The 19,078-nt window shown below is 51.9% G+C and overlaps 1 protein-coding gene across 5 annotated transcripts in view; it reads left to right on the top strand.

Annotated features, from left to right (window-relative positions):
* The window catches only part of MAP4 (microtubule associated protein 4), a 153,977-nt gene that overhangs the window by 27,034 nt on the left and 107,865 nt on the right, over window positions 1-19,078 (top strand). For 4 of the 5 annotated variants that reach the window (XM_058045341.1, XM_058045350.1, XM_058045333.1 and 1 more), the window contains exon 2: window positions 5,188-5,246. The exons of the other annotated variant lie outside the window; for it this stretch is intronic. The gene's annotated coding sequence lies outside the window, so the exon portion shown is untranslated. The remainder of the gene's footprint in view (window positions 1-5,187; window positions 5,247-19,078) is intronic. 5 annotated transcript variants of the gene reach the window in all.

Here is a 19,078-nt window from a genome sequence, read left to right as displayed (position 1 = left end):
CTCTCACTGGAAAGTCTGTCCCCTCTAATAAGGATGAAATGTGGATTTTGCCACAGAGTGTGTGCTTGCTTGGCAGGGGAAGGGTTTCATCCTGCCCTGGTGTACCTGGGACCGGGAGGATCATCCCCTTCTCCAGGACTTGCGTGACTGCCGCGGAGCTCAGACTTGCTGCTCATGAATATTTCCCTGGAAAATGCTCCACTCTTCAAGTGCACTGCAAATACATCCTGTGTTCTGAAGACTCTTTAAATTATTAGTCTAACTCAGCTTCTCTTGGGAGGAGCTCCACTCAAAAGCCTGCAGTTAAATGTAAAAGCAATTCTCTTTCAAATCTCTTTCAAATGCCAGAATCATTTGGGTTGGAAAAGATCTCCAAGGCCGTGGAGTCCAGGCTGTGCCCAATCCCCTCCTTGTCCCCAGCCCAGAGCTCTGAGTGCCACATCCAGGAGTTCCTTGGACACCTCCAGGGATGGGCACTCCAACCCTCCCTGGGCAGTCTCTCCCAATCCCTGAGCCCCCTTTCCATGGGGAAATTCCTGCTGTGCCCACCCTGAGCTGCCCTGGCCCAGCCTGAGGCTGTTCCCTGGCTGTCCCCTCCTGTCAGGAGCTGTGCAGAGCCACAAGGGCCCCCCTGATCCCCCTTTTCTCCAGGTTGAGCCCCTGCCCGGCTCCCTTATCCATTTCTCCTAGGGTTTACTGTCACCTTTATGCAGATGTCTCATGCCATTGTGGGAACAGGAGTTTGATGCTGAACAAAAATTCGTTGAGCATCTGGAAGTGGTGCCCATGAAGGAAAAAAACCCGTTGTATATTTGTAGATAAACTCTTGGTTTAGGATCTTGGTGAGTTCAGGAACAGGCAAGGAGACAGCATAGGGGGTTGTGGCCATAAAGGCAATTTTCTTTCACAGGGAAGATGATTTTTAAGGAAGGTAATCTTAAATGAGGTCTTTAGGGTTCCTTCCACCCCAAACCATGCTGTGGTTCTGTGACTCCTTGTCAGGTTGTTGTGGTTATTGCTGGGAAGAGCCAGGGATGGAAATCTGAGCTGCCCAACCTGGATTTCATGGGCAGGGTGTATATTTAGCTCGGGGCTCAGCAGCCTTTGCCTTTGGAGCCGGCACCCGACACCCTGGGACTGCTCTGCATGAGGAATGTTGGAGCTGGGATGGCAACGCCCCTCTTGGCCCCTCTGTGAGTGATCTCCATGGCCTGTGTGTGTGTGTGTGCTGGAGACAGGAGCTATTTAAAGGGAGCTGTTTATCCAGAGCTTGGGGCAGCAGGCCTGAAGGGTGAGAGAACAGGAAGCTCCAAGGCTGAGGGGCTTTCTCCTGCAAGGCACAGCAACACTCCTGAGTTTGGGCTGGGAAAACACAAAGTGATTTAAGGGAGCTGATAAGGGCTGCTGGGGTGGGGAATGGCACATTCTGTGTTTGTTATATTCTCAATGGCTCTGGAGTGCATTCCACCTGGCTGGGTCAGTGATGATCCAGAGCACTGCCCTGCTCCTGTCTGTGCCATCCTGAGCAGGGACAGGGACAGTCCTGGGCTCTGGAACTGGACCCAGTCCAGTGGTGATCCTGTTGGGAGCTGCTGCCCCTCATCCTTGTTGGGTGGCTGACCAGGATGGGCTCAGGGCTTTTCCCCAGGAGCAGCCAGAGCTGGGAGTTATCCTGAAAAGGGCTGGTAGACTGCTAGGGATGAGTAGGTGCTACTAAAAGCAGTTAGAACCATCAAAATCACAAAACCCTGAAGGGAATTGTTAATGTTTGCCCAGAAATGTGGATATGATTTTGGAACTCGCTGGAATAAGCAGTGTGTTAGGGATGGGGTGTGCTTGGTGAGCTCCTGGGTGGGAACCTGGGGTGCTCAGTGTGTTAATGGGGTGCAGGGGTGCAGTTTTTCTGGGAGGGAAATCTCTGAAGTTGGAATGCTCTGTACCAACAGGATGGGGAGCAGAGGAGCTGAGGAACAAGAACTACTGGTGCAAGATGTGGAACTGGATCTCGGAGGGAGCAGTCTGCAGGCCAGGCAGTGCCTGTTCCTGATAGTGCAGGCAGGCACTGGGGAGTGCCATTCCTGGGATCCCTGCTCTGCCTTGGGGCTGCTTTTCCATGGCAGCTCTGGGGAAACTGCTGGAAGGGAGGAAGGAAGTTGGGAGCTCAGGGTCACAATGCAGGGACAGCTGTCTGCTCCTTAAAACAGTTCTCAGAGGTGTTTCTCCAAACTGCAGAACAGTCCTGGTTAACCATGGCCACGGGAGCTGGGATGTGCTGGATATATGGGTTTTCTCCAAACTGCAGAGAGTCCTGGTTAGCCATGGCCACAGGAGCTGGGATGTGCTGGATATATGGGTTTTCTCCAAACTGGAGAGCAGTCCTGGTTAGCCATGGCCACAGGAGCTGGGATTTGCTGGATATATGGGTTTTTCAAACAGGAGAGCAGTCCTGGTTAACCATGGCCACAGGAGCTGGGATTTGCTGGATATATGGGTTTTTCAAACAGGAGAGCAGTCCTGGTTAACCATGGCCACAGGAGCTGGGATTTGCTGGATATATGGGTTTTCTCCAAACTGCAGAACAGTCCTGGTTAGCCATGGCCACAGGAGCTGGGATTTGCTGGATATATGGGTTTTTCAAACAGGAGAGCAGTCCTGGTTAACCATGGGCACAGGAGCTGGGATGTGCTGGATATATGGGTTTTCTCCAAACTGCAGAACAGTCCTGGTTAGCCATGGCCACAGGAGCTGGGATTTGCTGAATATTTAGTTTTTCTCCAAACTGCAGAACAGTCCTGGTTAGCCATGGCCACAGGAGCTGGGATGTGCTGGATATATGGGTTTTCTCCAAACTGCAGAACAGTCCTGGTTAGCCATGGCCACAGGAGCTGGGATGTGCTGGATATATGGGTTTTCTCCAAACTGCAGAACAGTCCTGGTTAGCCATGGCCACAGGAGCTGGGATGTGCTGGATATATGGGTTTTCTCCTGTTCAGCAAGGCTTCTGGAGCAGCCAGAGTCTTCCTCAGTTTATCATGTGAGGGGATGGGGTAGAGTCTCTCAGATTATTTTAAGACCAAAAACATAAGAAATCTTTGCAGCCACACCTTCAATTCCAGCAAATCTGTTGAGTTTTAGATATTTAACACTTCTGCTTGTCAGTGAGAGCACCCCCTAACTTAAAGAGCATCAATTTTACAATGGGAGCAGTTAAAACCCCCACAGTACAGGAATTCTGCCCTTCAGGGGTTATTTAGACAGCAGCCAGAGGTGCAGCTTTTACCAAAGGAAAGGTTGGTTTGCCCAGCCAAGAAGCTGTGGTGGATTTTATCTCACAGTTACCAGGCTGACCCAGCACTGCCCCATCTCAACCAAAAAAGGAGCTCCTGCTTCTCATTTTCCTCAATTCTGCCCGAAAAGAGAGGTCTCTGGGTTGTTTTTCTTAACAAATAAGGTAAAGTTTTGGTGGTTTCAGTGCAAAGAGATTGGAATCTCGTGTGTGAGAGTGGAGCTCAGCTGTGGGCTGGAGGCCAGGGGAGCAGCCAGGGGGACTCTGATGCCTTGGAGGGGCTGGGGGTGCTCTCCAGGGGAAGGAGCTGGACAGAAGGACGTCCTGATGTCCCAGTGTGTCCCAGGGTGGCTCACCTGCCAGTGAGGATGTGGAGGAAGGAGTGTGGTGTGGTTTGTGTGTGTGAGCTGAGCACCTGGTGCAGCTGAATCCTGCATTAGGGACTTCTCCTTTCCTTAATTAATGTGGCAACTCCCATTCCCAGCCCTTCTGGAGGGAGCAGGACTCTCTGGAAGGCTTTTCTCACTCCTGAGTGCTCCACTGAAGCTAAAATGACACTTTTCACTGGGCTGTTTCCTCATTTAGCTAAAAGCTCTGGCATTTCACTTCCCTGGAACACGAAATGCCCATCTGTGGGGAGAGGAACATGGGTTGGTGTTTCTGTCTGACTGCTGAAATGATATTTTCCTGGGAGATTGGCTTGATGACTTGCAGTGCTGGAGAACAAGTTGGACATTTATTTCTCCATGGGGATTGCAATACTTGAACTCTGTGGCTCAGTTGATGTTCTCTTCTGCAAGGGGGCTAGAAGGAGTAATTACTGGGATAGAAATTTTTTAAACAGCTGTGTTTGCTTCACAATTAAGAAACATTATCAACAGAATGTAAAATATTGGGTAGAAAATTTGGAAGAGGACAGGCAGGTGAGGAGATGGTTGCTGGTAAATCTGGTGGGATTTGCACTGGAATCACAGCAAAGGGAGGAAAGGAGCTGGAGCAGAGCAGGGTGAGCTCGTGGCTGGGCAGGTGTGCCAGGGACTGCCAGGGGCCCTGGGAGCTCTTAAGCCATTCATTGAGCACCTGAAATGCTGCTTAGGGCAGGGATGTCCTGATCAGCCTGCATTAATTCAGCTTTAATGCTGTGTTTGGAGAAACCTATTAAGGTGTGCAACGAGGGAAGAGTGGCTCACAGTTTTCATGGAATATCCTGAGCAGCTGAGCAGGTGTGGATGGGAAATGGCAATCACAGGGTGGTTGGAGTGTGGGGGCACCTCTGGATGTCACCCAGGGCAGGGTCCCTGGGCTGTGCCCAGGGGGGTTTGGGATGCTCCAGAGAGGAGACTCCAGCCCCCCTGGGCAGCTGTCCCAGGCTCTGCCCCTCCATGGACAGAGGCTGTTCCTGCTGCTGGGGTTTGGTTTGTGCCACTGCTCCTGGTGCTGTCACTGAGCAGGGCTGGCACCTTCTCCTGGCACAGTTTGGGAGATTTGTGTGCATTGATGGGATCCCCTGTGAGCCTGCCCTTGTGCAGGCTGAGCAGGCCCAGCTCCTGCAGCCCCTGCTCATCAGAGATGCCCCAGAGCCCTGAACATCCCTGTGGCCCTGCTGGACCCTCTCCTGCAGCTCCTTGGGCTGAGGAACCCAGAGCTGGACAGGACCCCCCAGCTGTGCCTCACCAGGGCTGAGAGGAGGGGCAGCATCCCCTCCCTCACTCCTGACCAGCAGCAGGAGATCTGACTCCTGCTGAGGAGGGAGCACCAGGAAAAGCTGCTGGATCACTGGAGGGGCTGCAGCAAATCCTCCCAGTTAATTCTGAGGGGCAGCACTCGTGTCCCAGCATCCCTGACTGACTCCTGCCATGCCAGGGCTCTGTGCTCACAGCTCCCTCTGCTTTGTCCTGCAGATCAGCAGCTCCTGAGGACTGAGGACTGAAGAACCTGCCCAGGGAACCCCTGCTCTGAGGTAGGAACTGAATTTCTGCTGTCCCAACAGAGATGTTTGATTCAGGATCAGGGTTTGGTGCAGCTGTGCTGGAACTGCAGCCCCAGCCAGAGATGGGAGATGGGGGCTGGTGTGGAGCAGGCATGGCTGGAATGCACTCACCTTCCATTCTGTTCTGATAAACCTTTAATTACTGCTCCTTCTACATCCTGCCAGTTAAAACCCTGCCAGACAGAGTCAGAGAAAGGTTTGGGTTGGGTTAACCCCACCCAGTGCCACCCCTGCCATGGCAGGGACACCTCCCACTGTCCCAGGTGCTCCAGGCCCTGTCCAGCCTGGCCTTGGGCACTGCCAGGGGCAGCCACAGCTGCTCTGGGAATTCCATCCCAGCCAGGAATTCCCAATTCCCAATCTCCCATCCATCCCTGCCCTCTGGCACTGGGAGCCATTCCCTGTGTCCTGTCCCTCCATCCTTGTCCCCAGTCCCTCTCCAGCTCTCCTGGAGCCCTCCAGGCCCTGCCAGGGGCTCTGAGCTCTCCCTGGAGCTTCTCCTCTCCAGGGGAACATTCCCAGCTCTCCAGCCTGGCTCCAGCCCTTCAGGTATTTATTGAAGTTTCAGACATTGCTGGTTTCTGTTTGGGATAGCAGGGCTGCTGTGGAATTCCAAGCTTATCCTTTCTGGCCACTTTCTTTCCTTGCCTTTTGTGCTTCAAAGGGCTCACATCTTGTTTAACTTGGTCATTCAAATCTTCTTTTTATCAGAGTAAGAGGACTACAAAAGATTAAAATGGGTAAACTAGGCTAAGAAAAACAACAAGTCTGATTTGATTTGTTGGGAATTGGGAGCAGCAGATCACGCAGGTTTTTATCCTGGCTGTCCTTTGGGGGAGGCACAGCACAGCTCCAGCTCTGGAATCTGCCTTCAGCTCTGCACTGGGGATGTTTGAGGTGCAGGTGCTCACCTGATGTGCTCTGAGGGAGGAATTACAATTTATTCCTGATTTTTGTGTGGACTGAGAGACCCAGGTGTCTCCTGCAGAGCAGTTTGGGATTGTTCTCAAATGCTGGCTATGTCTTGAAGTCCTGAGAGGAATATCTGCTGTTTTCTTCCCTGTTTGAGCCATCCATCTGCCTTTTCCTGAGCTGCCAGTGGCACAGCTGGTTCCACCCAGTGACCCTTGGCTCTAGCAGTGCAGAGGGGTCACACAGACAGAGCTTTAACACCCTGATTTACCATCACCAGCTCTATCCACTGCAGGTCACAGGAGCCTCACAAGTCCCCTAAAACTCACTTATGACATAAAATTATTCCTCAGGTGCCTTTTTTTTTTTTTCTGTGTCCTTAAATGTCAGATGCAGAGATAATGCCATAGGTGCAGAGTTCTTTATTTTCAGTGGGGCTGATGCTCCTGTCCATGGTGTGAAGAGGCTCTTGTGTCCCAGTTCCTGAGGGGGCTGGAGGGTGCTCCCAGTTCATTCCTGAGGGGACTGAAAGGGGCTCCCAGTTCATTCCTGAGGGGATGGAAGGTTGGAAGGGGCTCCCAGTTAGTTCCTGAGGGGATGGAAGGCTGGAAGGGGCTCCCAGTTAGTTCCTGAGGGGATGGAAGGTTGGAAGGGACTCCCAGTTAGTTCCTGAGGGGATGGAAGGCTGGAAGGGGCTCCCAGTTAGTTCCTAAGGGGATGGAAGGTTGGAAGGGACTCCCAGTTAGTTCCTGAGGGGATGGAAGGTTGGAAGGTGCTCCCAGTTGGCTCCTGAGGGGATGGAAGGTTGGAAGGGGCTCCCAGTTGGTTCCTGAGGGGATGGAAGGCTGGAAGGGGCTCCCAGTTGGTTCCTGAGGGGATGGAAGGCTGGAAGGGGCTCCCAGTTGGTTCCTGAGGGGGATGGAAGGCTGGAAGGGGCTCCCAGTTGGTTCCTGAGGGGATGGAAGGTTGGAAGGGGCTCCCAGTTGGTTCCTGAGGGGATGGAAGGCTGGAAGGGGCTCCCAGTTGGTTCCTGAGGGGATGGGAGGTTTGAAGGTGCTCCCAATTAGTTCCTGAGGGGATGGAAGGTTGGAAGGGGCTCCCAGTTAGCTCCTGAGGGGATGGAAGGCTGGAAGGTGCTCCCAGTGCTGCAGGGGCTGTGCCCAGGCTCCCTGGGCATTCCTGCTGTCACTCCCAGGGCTGTGGCCACCAGCCAAAGCATCTTAAGCTGTTGTCTCAAAGCCACTTGAAGGGAAGCCAGGGAAGGTGGCTTATCTGCCCTGGGTGGGCAGGAGGGGGGCCATGCCCACAGCCTGTCCCCACGTGCTTGTCCCCGTGGCCTGGGTGGCCCTGCAGGGGTCACAGGGTGTCACCTGCTCCTCAGGAGGAGCCACACAGGGAAGGTGACAGAGCAATGGCAGAGCTTGGTGTTCTCCTCCTCCCTGCCCCTGCCAGTCTTGAGTGGGTTTTGTTTTTCCTCTTTTCTGCCTCTCTTGGCCTGGCCCAGTGTGGAGGGAAGGTCTGCCAGGCTCCTGGGATGTCTGGAACGGGTTTGGATTTCATGGAATATCTGCAGTGGGAAGGGACCCTTAGGGACCATGGAGTCCAAGTGCCTGAAACAATGAGAGTGCTCTGCAGGCAGCCCTGGAGCTCTGACAGGTCCTGTTGTGCCTCCCAGCTCGTCCAGGAGGTGACTTTGCCATCAGGATCCTCCTCCCTGCATTTCTCCATTTCTGGGGGAGCTGTGGTGCACCCCAGGCATCCCTGGCCCCACTGCCCTTGTTCAGGGGTCCAGGACATGCAGGTGTTTCCCCAGGCTGCACTGAGCAGCTCAGGGGCTTCCTGGAGTGAATTATCTGGGAATGTTTAACCCAGGCATTGGGTGTGAGGATGAGGAGCAGCAGCTTCCTCCCCCACATCCTGGGGCAGCTGGGGGAGCAGGCACGAGGGAGGAGCTGCCTGGATTGACCTGCCTGAGAATATCTTGGGTTCTTCACAAACCTTTTATCTCAGACTGTCCCTCAGGAGTCCCCCAGTTCCTCCTGCTCACTGCACTGGGAGCTCTTCCAGCCAAGCCCAGGGGAATGTTTGGGGACGGTGGTGGTGGCACCAGGATTTTCACTTGGTCCTTGTGTTGGTTCCACGTGTACATATGGGGAGAAAACACTTCTGAAAACGTTACCTGCTGGATAAATTTGTATTTTGTTGTGTAATGGCTCTAACTGGGAAGAAGACCCCACAAACCCCCATCCTTAGGGTCAGTGTTATGGGGTGTGAGCCCCTGGCACGGGTGCCCAGAGCAGCTGTGGCTGTCCCTGGATCCCTGGCAGTGCCCAGGGCCAGGCTGGACAGGGCTGGGAGCACCTGGGACAGTGGGAGGTGTCCCTGCCATGCCAGGGGTGGCCCTGGGTGGGCTTTGAGGTCCCTTCCAGCCCAACTCATTCAGGGATTTGAGGATTCTGAGTCACTTTACCACTCAAGGCTTTACTTTCCTAAAGTGATGTTGGAAGCACCCTGAACTAAAATCAAATTTTTTTCAGTTCTACACTGAATAGTTATTTATTTATTCCCCTCTTTTCCCCTTTTGAAGGGAGTTGCTGTGTCCAAGGACACCTCAGTGTGGCACTGGACACTGCAGCCACACCTGGGATAAGAAAATGAATCATTCTCTAAGGAAACCACCACAGCATGCCTGATAAGCTACAGGGACACCTGGAATGTCTTTATTGCTCTTTCTTTCATGAAATCTCAGCTTTTGTTTTCCAAGCAAAGCCTTGTTTTGCAGGCACCCTTGAATGTGTTTGTTATCGAGAGCACGGAAATGTAAATACAATGGTGCTTGGGCTGCAGCAGCTCCTCCCTTCCTCCCCCTGCCTTCCTGCATGCACTTGGGGAGGGGGGAGCTGTTCTTGTGCATTAATTCATTCAGAAAGGACTGTTCTTGCCCCTGCTGCCACCTCATCAGATTTCAGAGACAGACAATTCTCTCCTTGAGAGCAAGAACTCACACAAGGCCTCGTGCTGTGGCTGCTCTTGGCATTCCCCCAAGCTCCTGCCTACCAGCACATCCCATTTTTAACTAGATAAGCCACACAGGCACTGTTCTGCTTGAACTGAGACTGCATTCTTCTCCTTGCAACATTTGAGCTCATTTCCTAGAAGAAGAACTGAAAAAACCGGGGCCTTCACCAGCCTGAGTCTCAGGGCCTTAAGTTTGCAGCTGCTTTGGAGAGCTTTGCCCAAGTGAGGCTGTGCTGGATGTGCTTGGTCACTGGGAGCTAATGTTGGTTGATCTCTCAGTCAGCAGGAATTTTGTCATTAAAACCAGGCCAGGACAGCAGAAAGGCTCCAATGTAGAATTTGTTCTTTGCCCTCAGCCGGGAGGAATTGGGCTCAGCTGTTGGATGTGAGCAGCACTTGGCCTCACTCTGTGCCTGTCATCTGCTTTTTTTACTGACTCTGTCATGGACTTTGTGTGGCAGGAACAGCTTTCTGGGCACTGATTTCTCCTCACTCACCAGGCCTTTCCTGCCCAAGGTGGCACAGTAAATTGTGATGTGTCTGTGGCACCTGGGCTGGCCCTGCTCCCTGCCCAGGAGCTCAGGGCTGCTCCTCTGGCCCTGGGCCAGCTGTGGGGCTGAAGCAGCTCAAGAAAAATCCCCGGGATCCTCTCTAAGAATAAACATCACATGAGAGCAGGAGTGTCCCCCTGCCTGGGCAGAATTAAGTGTCCTGCTGGGAGGCAATAACAGCAGCAGCTTAAGGGCTGGGCTGGCATCCCCTTGTTATCATCTTATTGCAGGGGTTCCATGCTGCTGTCTCCTTATCACAAAGGTTCCATACCTTCTTGGTGTTTCTGGTGGGCAGCTGTCAGAGCACTGACTCTTCCTTTTTCACAAAGCAGGCAACTGACTCCAGCTCCCTTCCCAAGGCCACCCCACTCCTTTATAGCACTCTTTTTTTCTTGTTGCTTACAACTGTGGCCTGGTAAAGTCAGGCCTGTTCCTAATCTTTGATAATTGGCCCAGTTGCAGCTCCTTAGGGGTAAGATTACTTTCTACACTATCTTAATTTTCTTATATTCTATCCCCCTGCACCCCTGGCTGCAGGGCCCCAGGCAGGAGGGGCCGCCCTGCACCTGCAGCTCTCCTTGCTTCCAGAGCCTGCTGGGTCCATCAGTCAGCAACCTCTGGGTCCCTTTTGAGGGAGGTGGGGATGCACCTGCTGAGCTGTGGGCTAGCAGAGCTCCCTCTGGATGAAATGCTGCTGGATGTGCCACTGAACACTTCCCTGGAGCTGTGGCTTTGGCCCTGCCCTGGGCAGGAGCTGCAGGGCTGCTGGAGTGTAGGAGCAAAGGGGGATAGGAAAGTGGGGATGGACAGAGATGAGAGATCTCTGCAGCCAGGGCTGGGATTTGGAGTTATTGCAGAGGGCCTGGGTGCAGGGGGCTTTTGGGATTTGGGGTTATTGCAAAGGGCCTGGGTGCAGGGCCCTGCTGGGAATTTGGGGTTTATTGCACAGGGCCTGGGTGCAGGGCCCTGCTGGGATTTGGGGTTTATTGCACAGGGCCTGGGTGCAGGGCCCTGCTGGGAGCTGTCAGACACAGCTCAGAGCAGGCCTGAGAGAAGAGAGGGGGAGAGAGGGTGAGAGAGGAAAAGGGTAAGAGAGCGATGTTCCTGTTACAGTACAATAAATCTTCTGTGCTAAATATTCTGATTCTCACTAACCAATCTAGTCCAAGATTCAAATCCTACAGCATTTCCATACAGCCTATAAGAATCATTACATTACCATACTGTGTTACATTTTAAACCCTAAAAACTCCTCTTTGGGCCCCTTCTGCCAAGCTGTCGGGTCTGCTCTGCCCCTTGGGCCTGTCTGCAAGCAGAGGATGTTGTTCCATCAAAAGGGGATTAAAAACTTGGTATCATCTGGACTGGATTTAGTGCTTAGGGAAACTACCACTAAAATGGTTGAGGCATGGACAGTCTTAAAGTTCTTTATAATCACTTTGTTCAACTAACTTTAGAAATGTACTTTATTTTCATTTTTTTACCAATACTCATCCTCTGTTCATCTACATAACTAAAATTTGTGGTAAATCTCCTTTAATCACTTTGTACTACGACACTACAGAAAATAGAGTAGATGAAGAAGGAGAAACACCTCAGGCCACCACTTTGTCCTCCACCTTAACTCCATACTAAAATATACTAAAACACCCTAAAACCTAATTTTCTCACCTCAGTGATACACTACACTAATCTCTATTATCTGTCTTTCACTATTGTAATTTCTAGTTTATCTAGAAATCCTAGAAGCCTTCCCCACAAGTCAGAGTCAAAGGCAGTATTTTTCTGGGGGTCAGGGTCCCCCAGAGCAATCAGAGGAATGAATATCCCCCTTACCCTAAGTTCCCACAGGCTCCTACCTTGGTTTAAAAGGATTTCAGAGTTTTGTATTTCTCACCTGTGTGTGGGCACAAATAGCCCTACTTAGGAGTAAGTCCTATTAATGTGGAATGTGGTTAATCCCCATTGCATCAGTTGTGGAGCTGCCCAGGATGAACACAATCCATGCATGGAATTGCCAAAGGTGGTGCAAAAAGCCCTTTCTGAGCATGTTCTAGTGGCACAGCAGTGTGTGGAGGCTGGCTGGGATATCCCAAACAGGATACCCTGTAAACAGCAGGGTAAGAACAGGGATATCCCAGGGCTGGGCTGAACAGAGGCAGGAACAGAGTCAGGAACAGGGATATCCCAAAGGTGTCCTTAACAGAGTCAGGAACAGGGATATCCCAAAGATGTCCATAACAGAGTCAGGAACAGGGATATCCCAGAGCAGGCAGGAACAGAGTCAGGAACAGGGATATCCCAAAGATGTCCATAACAGAGTCAGGAACAGGGATATCCCAAAGGTGTCCTTAACAGAGTCAGGAACAGAGATATCCCAGAGCTGGGCTGAACAGAATCAGGAACAGGGATATCCCAGAGCAGGCAGGAACAGGCTCCACAGCTTGGAGCCTTCCGGGTGTATTCTGCTCCCACCCAAAATGTGTTTAGGGATTTTAATTCTCCATGAATTTCTGAGCACCTGAGTGACCTCCACAGAAAAGGAGGGAGTTTGGTTCCTGGCCTGAAAATCCCCCTGGATGGAGTGGGGACATGCTTGTGTGTGGAGTGTGGGCACATCCCCATGGAGCAGGAGCAGGTCCCCAGCATGGTCACAGAGCCAGGCACTAACAGAGCATTTGCTTTGCCTGTCAGAGCCTCCCCACAGCTTTGTTGTGGTTCCCAAAGGGCAGCCCCTGCCCTCTGCAGCAGCCCAGTGTGTCTCTGTCCCATTCACAGGTTCTCTTGGGCAGATTTTGTCTGTTGTCTGGGAGTTTGCAAAGCCACACTCCTCAGAGCCCCTGCAGTCCCTCACTTGCTGTAGCCAAAGTCTTTCAGAATTTGCAGATAGCTAAAACTCATTCCTTTGTATAGAGATACTTAGGTTTATTCTTCCAAAGCTTTTTAACCTTCCACTAGTGTTTAAAGCTTTAAAATCTTGTTTTCTCCTGAGAAATCCCCTTGAAAAAGCATTGCTGGGTTTGCTGTTCCACTCCTCTGGAACACCAAGCTGGTGCTGAGTTGCCATGAATGAAAATAATTCCACAGTCAACTTTGTCATGTGGAAGCTTCCAGTCCTGTGTCCTGATGGGCAGGTTCTGGTGCTCTGTAATTAAACTGTCAGGAGAAGGGCTTATTTTAATTAAAGTGAAGCAGCTGCTCTGGTACAGTCACTGGCACAACTGGAGCTGTTCTGTGCAGGGAAAGGAGCTGAGCCTGTGAGGAGTGGCTGGAAGCAGAGGTGGTGTCCAGCCTGTGCCTGATCCCCAGATTTAATTCAGAATTTGTCCTCTCTGACCTTGCTTCCCCTCCTACGCTCTCAGATGTGTCTATACACATATTTATATATTATTATATATACAGAAGACAGAACTGGGAGTTGATGAAGGCACTGAGGGCCTGCACAGTGGTACTCAAACTGTAATTAGGTCAGTCTAAACCTCTGAATTTCTTTCTCACAGCATGACTTGAACTCATTGTCATCTCTGGGTTTGTCCTTCCAGTGTTGGTGCTGTACAGTTTTCATCCCATCTTAGAAATGAACGCCCAAATTCTCACGTGGGAACAAAATCCATTATTCTGGGTGAAATGTATGTAAGACAAACGTGGAATTGGAAGAACTCAGAGGGGCTGAGTGAAGTTTTGTGGTGGAACTTGTCCCGTTGGTGGTGCCCAGGCTGTGGCAGGGAGGTGGAGCTGCAGGAAGGGGAAGGAGGAGGCGAAGATGGGAGCTGTGGGTGATGCCCTCTGTGCCAGGGTGGGATCTCTGTGGCACAGCCAGGCTGTCCCGGTGCCGTGGGCTTGCCCTGGGGGCGAGGTGGGATCCAGCTCCTCCGGGCCCGGAGCTATTAAAGGAAAGCAGCTGACAGAGCAGCTGCTGGGGCCGGGCCCGGCCCAGCATCCTGCAGAGAAAGTGCTTTGCAAACAGCCCTTTCCTCCCCTGCCCCCACTGCTGCCCCGTGCCAGGAGAGCCAGGAGCCTCTTCCCCCATGATTGATGAAACTCTCCTTTTTTGGTGCTGCCTCTCTGGGCCAGCAGCACAAGAAATCCCCTCTGCTGCGAGGCCCTGAGGCCTGCAGGGCTCTGGGGGCTGCATTTTACAGCTCCTCACTTGGCAGCTAAAACTTCCAGGTCTGGGCTGAAGGTGGGCAGACTCTGTTTTTTTTTTTTTTTCCTTAGATAAATATTTGATTTTTGGAGTCCTTTTTAGGGCTCTTGCTTCAGTGCTGCTAGGCCTGTGCAGAGATCCACACTTGAAAGTCCCTCACAGTTATTATCTATGAACTCATCTTCCACGTGGCTTTTTTGAAGGCCAGCCAAGAGCATTAATCCCCACCTTCTAGAGTCCCTAATCCCTGCTGGGGTTTAGGGGAAAGTTATTCTTGTCCTCCCAGTGAAGCTGCTCTGGCAGAGCACCTCTCTCTGTAACTTAAGGCAAGTTTATTAATGTGACTTTTTATCAGCTTGGAAGGGGGACAGCTCAGGATGGAGCAATCCAGCTTGGACACTCTTACCCCATCCTGCTGAGTGCTGGATGGCCCTGACATTGCCCAAAGGGAGGGAATATCAGGAGGGTGCTGTGCTCTTATCTCAGCCATAGTTACCCATAGGAAAGGGCTCTTTGCAGGCACCAGTGCCACAGATCTTTTGTGGGGATGGGTGCAGCTGGAGGGGACTCTGGGTGCTGGGGTGGTTCTTTGCATTGTATCTCTCTTCTCTGCTCAGCCTGACATTCCTAACGCCTCCCAGCTCTGCTTTTCATCCACTTGTGGCTGTGCTGGCCTCCAGCCCTCTCCTGTGTGAGCCTCCCCCTTCCACCATCCCTCCTTCTCCAGGGCTGCTCCAGGAGGGATTCCTTCATGTTCTCCTGACAGGGATTCAGACAGGAGGGCAGCTGGAGCAGTTTTACTTTCACTGATGTCAGTGTGGTGGCTTTGGGCAGCCTTGGTGGTCAGTGTGGGGTCACTGGAGGGTTTGGGGGTGGCTCAGGGCCCTGTCTGGGGCTGAGGAGCTGAGCTGCCTCTCTGTGCTGCCTTCCTTCCACAGGGAAGTTGCAAAACCCCCCTCAGGCTTTTGGGCAAGTGCAGAGCAATTGCAGGAGTTGCAATTCCCAGGAATGTGGCAGGGCTGCTCTCCTGGGTGTCTGCAGTTCTCTGTCTGGGTTCTTGGGCAGAGTGTGGCTCCCCAGAGCCTGAGAGCAGCAGGAGTGCCCTGATAACACACCCTGGTTCTGCAGTTTCCTCACCTGGGCACAGGGGAGGCTGGAACAGGGCCAGGAGGGAACTGATGGAAATCCTGCAGGTGAGAGCCTGAAAGGAGAGTTTGCAGAGCTCTCAGTGCAGCTGAATGAGATCCAGCAGAGCATCTGTGCCATGGAAATGCTGAGCTCCAGAGGCCTGGATGGGAGGGTGGGCAGGCCCTGGCACAGGTGCCCAGAGCAGCTGTGGTGCCCCTGATCCCTGGCAGTGCCCAAGGCCAGGCTGGACACTGGGGCTGGGAGCACCTGGGACAGTGGGAGATGTCCCTGGGACAGTGGGAGGTGTCCCTGCCATGCCAGGGGTGGCACTGGATGATCTCCAAGATCCCTCCAAGCCAAACCATCCTCTGACAGCATCCCATGACACAGGTACCTGCACACACCTCTGTGTGTGTGTGTGTGTGCATTCAGCCACGCTCAAACAGGAATTCTCCCCAGTTCTCTTGCATTTGGATATTCCTTCTGCCTTGATCTTTGGCAGAGATCTGACTCCAGCTAATTACTTCTATTTTGCCTAAGTGCAGAATGTGGAGTTTATTTTTATGAACTGCTTTTACTGGGTTGAAACTAATGTTAATCAGGGGCATGTAATATTCATGTTGCCCACCACTGGAATTCCTCGAAGTCCTGGTATTTGTTTCTCTGTTCCCTTTCCTCTGCTGACACCAGCCCTGGCCACAGTGATCCCTTTGTGTGCAGACTGGAACCTTCCATCACACCTGGCAGTGATGGCATCAGTCCTGTCCAGGCAGCTGTGCTGTGAGAGAGGGAAACTGGTGTAGATGAAACAGAGACAATACCAAGCAGCACACTCCATTTCCACAAGGCTTTAAACCCTTTTTATTACAGCATGCATGCTTTTATACAGTCTTACAAAAGTTACAAAAGGGAGTTTACACTTCACTCATTGGTCAGGAGAGACAAACAAAGTGCTCAGTGGAACAGGCAGCTGCAGGTTTCTCTTATTTATCCTTCTTTCCTTCTTGGTTTCTATGTCAACCACCTTGGTAGGAAATTCTTTCAGGGGGAAATGTGAATCCTCTTTGGGGTAAACAGGGATCCTCTCTGGCTCACAGAAATCCTGTAAAACCCCTTCCTCAGGAAATGTTCAGTGGAATGTGATGGGTGTGCAGGGACTCCTCTCTGGAATCCTGGCTCTGTGGGGCTGTGCTGAGCTCTTTGGAGGGAATTCTTTGTGGGATGCACTGGCAGCAGGATGGGAAGGGGCAGAGGCAGAGGCTCTGGCTGCTGGCAGGTTTTGGCTGTGCCAGGATCACCAGTGAGGTGTGGGGTGGAATCACAGCAAGGTCAAGGCTGGAGTGCTCCAGGTGCCTCAAGGAGCACACTCTGTGAAATGCAGGGCTTTGAGGAATTCCAGTAGTTGGTAACATGAATATTACATGTCCCTGATTAACATTATTTCCAAGTCAGTAAAAGGAGTTCTGGCTGGGGCACAGGCTGTGTTTGAGCAGTGCAGGGCCTGGAGCTCCTCTGAAGAGCTCACTGCAGAGCTGAGAGGCTCCTGGAGCATCCATTGCTCCATGGATGAGGCTGGGTTCCTTGGAAGCAGCCCTGTCACCCTGGGCTTGTTCCAGCTCTGAATGTGCATTGTCCTGTGGGGTTTGCTGGTGCCATGGTTCCTGCAGCACTCTTGCAGCTCCAGTGCAGTTTTTATGGGTGCTGGGAGCTTTTCCTTGCTGCAGTTCTGGAGTGTGTGATGTTCCTGGGATGCTCTCTGCAGTTTCACAGAATCCTTCACAGTCACAGATCCCAACCTTTGACTGACACCCCCATATCCACCAAAGCACAGCTGAACTCAAGGAGCCTTGAGCCATCCTGGCTGCTGTTGCCTCCCCTGGGTGCCCTTCTGGTCCTGCACTTTGCTTAAAGTCCCTGCACTCTAAAGAAAAAAATCTTCCTTTTTTTTGGTTGGATCAAATAGAGATAATTCCAGTATGAATGAATATCCACATTTAAAAAGAGCAGGTGGGAGCTGCTGTAGTAAATCTGGGAAATGCTGGTCTGGCAGCCTTCAGGCCACCCTCAGCAATGGCTTTGGAGCTGACAGTGAGCAGGAGCTCCACATATAGAGAGAGGAGCTTGTTTTACAACTTGCCTCTGGCTGGAGTGGGATTTGTGCCTGCTTCTCCTTGCAGCACCCCATGAAATTGAAGCTCTCCAAGCCACGAGTGGCTGCGAGGCAGGGAGAAAATAGAAATTTCCTCAAATCTCCAGAAACTGAGAGAATCTTTTTAACATTCCCAACGAGGCAGGGATGCTGGAGTTGTCTGCTGCCAGGCTCTGCTAATTCATGTGGCATCTGAATAATTGATGGTGGGGAAGGCACAGCTCAGTGGCCTTATCAGTGCTTTCCTCAGGGAAATGGAGCTGATGAGAATGTTTCTGATCACGGAGCAGAAATCATCATCAAGGACTGGGATGCAGCAAATTGAGTTTATTTGCAGCACCAGTAACAGCAAAATCAATGCTTGAAACAGAGAAATGGCTCCAAATCCCTAAGGAATGACACCCTGCAGTTGATGGACACCTTGAGGAGCCTCAGGCCTGGTGGGAGGCCCAGGTGGGAGAGGCTGTTGTGACCTGAGAGGTGGAAGGAGGAGATGCCAGACGTGCAGGGGGAAGTGGCTGGAGCAGGCAGTGACAGGGGGAAGCAATCAGGGCTGGAGTTCTGCCTCGGCTTTGGGATCCTGCTGGGACTTCATTAAACCCATCTGAAGTGAGAACTGAAAACTTCCTGTTTATTGTCTGCTCTGTGGCCATCGAGGGGCTGTGGAAGTGCCTGAGATCTGTGTGAAGCCTTCAGAGCTGTTTCGTGGTCACATCCCGGAGTCCCAGACTGGTTTGGGCTGGACAGAACCTCAAAGCCCATCCAGTGCCACCCCTGCCATGGCAGGGACACCTTCCATTGTCCCAGAGTGATCCAAGCCCTGTCCAGCCTGTGTTGTCCTTGTGTTCCCTTGTGGAGGCAATAGCAAGAACTCTTTTCTCTTTACTTGTGCATTTCTGGTTTTTCTATAGCAATCTGGAGGCTCTGGGGCTGACTGAATTTATTCTGAGAAATTAAAGTGAGCCAGAAGGCTCAGGGAGTTTGTGCTGAGAAGGGAAACAACCCTACAAGTGCTTTGTCTGTTTAAGGAGTTCAGGCTAAAAATCATCAAATGCCCCAGACCTGCTCCCTTTGTCCCCAAACCTGCTCTCTTTGTCCCCAAACCTGCTCTCTTTGTCCCCAAACCTGTCTCCTCTGCTCCTGCCCTGTCTCTTGCCTCTCACACAGGAGGGCAGCAGTCATTTAACCTATAAATAATAGCTGGAAAATCCCTTGCTGTATTTCTGGGTTGTCTGAAGGAGGAGGTGGCTCTGTGACTCTCCCTGAAATCCCCATTTGCTGGCAGTCCAAATGTGCACAGAAATCAGGAATATTTGATGTGCTGCCTCCCTGTGTGCCCTCCCAGGAGCTCTGGGGAAGCTGCCAGCTCACTCTGCTCTCAGCAGCAACTCCAAGCTGAAGTTTGGTTTGATTTTGCTGTGCAAATATCTGGAATCTCCTAATTAATCCTGCTTTGATGATGCCATCGGGTGCTTGGGCTGGTCCAGCAGGTCTGGAGATCCCAAAGAACTGGAGACCTTCCCTCTGCCAGGGGTGGTACCTGCACATCCTCCTTGGGGAATCATAATCATGCCTGAATATGGTTCTGGGATCCAGGTCACCCTTTCTGAGCTGGTTTTTCCAGCACTGGAGCTGAGTGTGATTTTAAGTGTTGGGAAGATTTCATTAAGGATCTCTCAGCCTCCATCTCTCTGCCTCTGAGAAGCTTCTGGTGATCTGAGGGATTTCCTGTGACTCCAGAAACAGCCACAAAGCAGAGCTCTTGCTGTGTTTCACTTTAAACCAATAAATAAGTGAATCCCATTGGTTTAGGCTGTGCCAAAATATCAGAAATGCCCAGATTGGGTCACAGAATTTTGTGCCCAGCCAGGGAATGTGAGGAACGTTGGCGGCCCAG

This window comes from Melospiza georgiana, chromosome 1 (genome assembly GCF_028018845.1).
Source record: "Melospiza georgiana isolate bMelGeo1 chromosome 1, bMelGeo1.pri, whole genome shotgun sequence".
Lineage (NCBI taxonomy): Eukaryota > Metazoa > Chordata > Aves > Passeriformes > Passerellidae > Melospiza > Melospiza georgiana.
The sequence above is the reverse complement of the archived record's forward strand: the minus strand, read 5'-3'. Positions and strand labels throughout refer to the sequence as shown.